Raw genomic sequence first — 5,459 nt, 5'->3', positions numbered from 1 at the left:
AACGAGGTAGCAATGAATTCTGCATATGCAAATTCAAAGAAAACACAAATGAAGTCCTCCACAAAACACAGATGATTCATGTAACATCAACTATAGTAAACGATAATAATAATAATAATAATAATAATAATAACAGTAAACGTAAGACCAAATCAACAATACGGTAGTGTTGTCTCAGACATTGTAATGGTGCAGGTTTGCTCCATTATGTTGTAAAACATTGGACATCATTGTATTCACTGTCATATAATGTTGGATGCATATTAAATATCAACAATATAAGACTGTTACCCATAAAGTTGTTCCCAACCTATTTGTTTGGCAGCTTTATGCTAAACTGTTTGGTGGGAATAAACAGTGAAATGGACCAGATAAAAAATCACCCCTCGTGGGACGTTTCTGGCCCACCCAAGCTGGCCAGGCTGAGCAAGGCGACAAAGAAGGCCTATGCAGTGTTCCTCTGCTGAAGAAATACGGCGCACAATCCACTCAATTATAAATTATTAGGGACTCGCCGAATTTGCATCAATAACACAACTATAGCAAACAGATATTGAAGAAAAAAAAAATGCCTTACTGGAGGCTCCAGAGTTGTTCAGTATATCAATTACCACATACAATAATTACCGCATACAATATTTTTTCACATGTCACCAGACTCACTTAGGCAGCTGATGATACACACGTGAGTGATGTAAACGTAATGGTTTGTGCATTACGTGTGTGGGCTGCTCATATCATCAACGCTCATATCAGTCCTACAACTGGTGTAAGCCTCGAAGGCTCAGCTCATAATTATGTCAATGCTTTTATTCCAATAATCACTCAGAAATGATTATTGGTAAGCCCATGCACAATACGGTACTGATTCGTGTATTTCATTCAGTGAAAACACAAACACACACACACACACACACACACACACACACACACACACACACACACACACACACACACACACACACACACACACACACACAGTCGCTATTCATTTTCAAGTTGACAGTAGCCACATCAGGTATACTGCTATGCATTACAAGCAGGATGATGTTAAGTATGACAATGTATATGTCTACCATGTTTTAATGTGTTGTCAATAAAGCTGTGTAAAACATCGATGGAGATTATGACCCGAATGGCTAGTGACGAGTATCCGTGTGTGTGTGTGTGTGTGTGTGTGTGTGTGTGTGTGTGTGTGTGTGTGTGTGTGTGTGTGTGTGTGTGTGTGTGTGTGTGTGTGTGTGTGTGTGTGTGTGTGTGCGCGAGAGAGAGAGAGAGAGAGCCCATGACGTGGTAAGCGATACGTCAGCCATTACTTCGGCACGCGGTAACAAGACTGGAAATAAACAATTGCCAATTATTGACAAAAACCTAGACAAACAAAACATACACCACAGGAATTACCGTGGAAAACTAAGTCTAACAAGACCAAAAAAACTGAATAAACATTTTTTTTTGTTTCACTTTATCCTCAATTGTCATGGTATGGAGAAAACTATTTTTTTTTTTTTTTGCCTTGAAACCTATTTAATTGGATTCCTTGACCCCTAAAATGTACACTTCGAAGCCAATTTTGTCATTATAACTATAACAGAAGCAAAGCTATGGGGTCTGGTGTATTGTTGGTGGCAATTCTGTTAAAAAAAAAAAAAAAAAAAGTATCTTTCAGATACGAAGCGAGATCTATCTCGTGTTTTTGGATTTTTTTTTTTTCTATGGACTTAAGGTACTTCCATACCAAAGGGGAACTTTGCATCATGACCTGATGTCAGAAGATACTTAACCCGTCTACTAATCCCCCAAAATAAGAATGGTGGACTGCAGAAGAGAAACTGAAGCCTGCAGTCCACTGGGTTCATATTTAGCTGGGCCTGGGGTTGCAACTACTACCGTACTGCTTTGACTACGACGACTACTACTATTACTACCACTACTCTCTAATCCCTCCACTTCAAAATCTCCCTAAAACTGAATAAAATCTGGTGCATGCAATAATACTTTAAAAAAGTGTCATCGAAGTGAGGTGGATAATGCAGAAAACAAGAGTAAACCTTCCAACACCGTCTTTCTTAGAGAGAGAGAGAGAGAGAGAGAGAGAGAGAGAGAGAGAGAGAGAGAGAGAGAGAGAGAGGCAGTATTATGACGAAGAGATTATGAAGACAGCAGATAAGGCGTAACGCTTTCGATAATATTCCATTTAGTGAAGATATGACCCAGGTTATCACGTCACCCTCTCCACACACGACACCTGTACTCAAGGACAAAAATAAGACCTACTCGTACGTGCAGTTCCGAACATTAACACTGATACACATCCTTACGATGAATTATGAGATAGTGGGTTATACTTTTTAACACCCATGTGGCATCGTATCAAAGAGAATTACAAATAAGCAGAGAAATATTCAAACCTCTCTAACTTTAGAAATATTAACCAGCAAAGAAAAACGAAAAGTGTATGTGGTTCAGGCGAAATAATGGAAGAAATTTTGTCTCCGAATGTACATCTCAAGATGGTCTAGGCTATATATGACAATCTTTCGTCCATGTTTTATCATTTTAAGTACAATAAAGAATGTGATTTTTCTGTGAGGTTCAACGCTGCCCTCATCTAAAGCTCTCTTGCTATGGAGGCCACGATAAATAAATACCGGTACATAAGTAAATAAATACTGGGTAAGTATATAGTACATGAAAGAAAGAAAAAAGTCAGAACACAGAGATAAGTAACGTTCCCAGCACCAACAGGATATAAGAAGGGAAACTATCTGATGTGTCGTTACAAGCGTACTTACTGATCCTTCACTCTCACCTCACCCTTACTCTCACGTTCACCTCTCACCCTCACCCTTATCCTCAAACTGTACCTCCTAGCCTGACCCCTCATATTTACCCTTACTCTCACCCTCACCCCTTCCTTATCCTCATATCTGCCTCCCTCATCCTGATGTCTCATCCTTACCATTACCGACACCCTTAACTCAACCCTAACCCTCACAATCATTTTAATCCTGACTTCGTACACTTCTCCCTCACTGTCACTTCCTCCTTACCCTCATTCTAATTCTGATGTCTCTCCCTTCCCTCACCTGCACCCCTCAGCATCACCCTTACCCTCACCCTCACCCTCACCCTAATCCCGACTCTTCACCCCTATCCTCTCCTGCATCTCTCCCCTTCACCCTAATCCCGACTCCTCCCCCTTACCCTCACCTGCACCCTTCATCTTCACCCTAATCCCAACTCCTTACCCACATTTGCATCCCACTCTCACCCTAATCCTCCTGACTCCCCACCCTTACCCTAGCCCTGATCCTCACCCTTACCCCTACCTGCATCCCTAACCCTCACCCTAATCCCGACTCCTCACCCTAACCCTAACTCCTCAGCTTCAATACCTCATCTCTTCTGTCCTCTCACCTCACTATATAGCCACAAGTCATTGATATACCGGTAAGTATACTTGCTTTTATATTCTAAGTATACTCTCTCTCTCTCTCTCTCCCTCCCCCCTCTCTCTCTCTCTCCATTAATACCTTCTCCTCTCCTCTCACCTCATTATACTCCCCTGACACCATAAGGATACTCGTCTTTATATTCTAAGTTTCCACCTGAACCAAGAGTTAGGCTTAGATTGACTAACCCCTCTCTCCCCCCCTCACACACACACACACACACACACACACACACACACACACACACACACACACACACACACGGATGGTACTGTACTGTATTTTCACAAGTCTTCATACTTTAGAGGATGAGATACTTTGTTTACAACTAGTAGAGTCATGAATCAGCGCTATTTGCGTGGATTTACATAAGTGAATAGCAGTGAACCTACTATAATTATACAGTATACTAAACACTATATTCCACTAGTCATACACGATACCGGTAACGCATTTACTTCAACCTTACAAAGATCCATAATCCCTATGAGCTCTGCTGAAGGCCAAGTGTGTCGGATTTTTGAATTGATCCGACTATAGTCGCGGCGTACGACTTCGAGGTTGTCAGTATCGTACCCTGGCAACCTACCATTTAAAAGTGCGTCCCATTTCGTGTATGAGACGCAAGTTCATTCATTCATTGCCAGACGCCATGTATCCCAGACGGGGTGGCCAAGGGCTTAGAGTTAATTGTTTTACAGGGAGGGGCACTAATCCTCCACCAACCCCACTTGACACGTAGGGATGCCAACAGCATCTGGTGTTCCCAGGCGGTCACCCATCCAAGTACTAACCAGACCCAACTTTGCTTAACTTCGCTGATCGGACGGGAAGCGGTGTACTCAACGTGGTATGGCCGTTGGCATGAGACGCAAGTGATTCGCGTAAAATATGTTCGTGTATAATAATACTCGTGTATAATATATTTGTGCATAATAATATGATTCGTGTATATGATACGAAATCGGACGCACTTTTGAACGGTAGGTTGCTAGGGTACGATAATGAAAACCTCAGAGTCGTGCGCCGCGACTATGGTAACCAGGGTGATTCATTCCTACTTCATAACTAAAGCTCATCGGAATCTACATACTAATAATTTGGTATTAAAGTTCTAGGCGTGGGTCAGTTTCGTCAGATGAAGATAAACTGACAACAAGAATTCGATCTCGGGTCTGGAATAATGACCTCACTGCCTTACCACTCAACCACGCCTTCCCGTGCACAAACTAATATTATTTAATGGGTTAACTCTCCAATTACATGACGTATTTATCATTATGTTTTTGCTGCCACCAGAAAAGTTTATTCAAGAACACTTATTTTCTACCTTTCATTTTACTTCATAGTTCGTTCTTATTCCCCTTCCCGATGACCTTTATATATATATAATTATATATATGGGGGGGGGGGTTATTTTCTTTACAGTTAGGCGACAATTTTCAGTATCGGAGACCCCAGGTGGGAATGGGGTTAATAAAGGTGTACAGGTGAGAGATGGAGCCGCCTATAACCTCGTCTGACAAGAGAGTGAGGATGAGGGAGGAGCCACACAGGAAGGGTGGAGACGCAGGAACACATCTCCGACTCATATGTGTCACTGCGAAGGTGCGGGCTGGGGTGGGGGTAGGGTGGATTGAGGAGGAGGGGAGGAAGCACAAGGTACTAAAACAGAAAAAAGAAACCGAAACAAAGAAAAGGGAAGAAAGAAAACGAAAGAGAAAGAAAAAACTTTTTTCACCTTCGCAGTGGTCAGGTCAGTAGGGGTGGGGGGGGAAGGCAGTGTTCTTTAATCCGTTTTCAACACTTAACCCTTACCTCTAACATCGATTTCATAACCGGCTGCATCGTAAATGATATGATATTAACTAAGGCTGTCCCTGAACTATAGTAGACATTCCAGCTTTGTTATCCTTGCCTTTGACTAATAAATGTTACTGTGCGTCAATCACGAGCAGCACCTACCTTAAATACCACTCTGCTTCGAAAGGACTAAAAAGTCTG

General features: G+C 42.0%; 1 non-coding gene across 1 annotated transcript; it reads right to left on the bottom strand.

Moving 5' to 3' along the window:
• Positions 1-4,200: 4,200 nt before the first annotated feature.
• Positions 4,201-4,319, bottom strand: LOC145394277 (5S ribosomal RNA). The gene has a single exon (XR_013896350.1). It is a non-coding gene; the product is annotated as a 5S ribosomal RNA (ribosomal RNA).
• Between the last annotated feature and the right edge of the window lie 1,140 nt (positions 4,320-5,459).

The sequence above is a fragment of the Coenobita brevimanus genome, chromosome 26 (assembly GCF_032717465.1).
Source record: "Coenobita brevimanus isolate Jiangsu-jjx chromosome 26, ASM3271746v2, whole genome shotgun sequence".
Lineage (NCBI taxonomy): Eukaryota > Metazoa > Arthropoda > Malacostraca > Decapoda > Coenobitidae > Coenobita > Coenobita brevimanus.
This window is presented reverse-complemented; position numbering and strand designations above follow the sequence as displayed.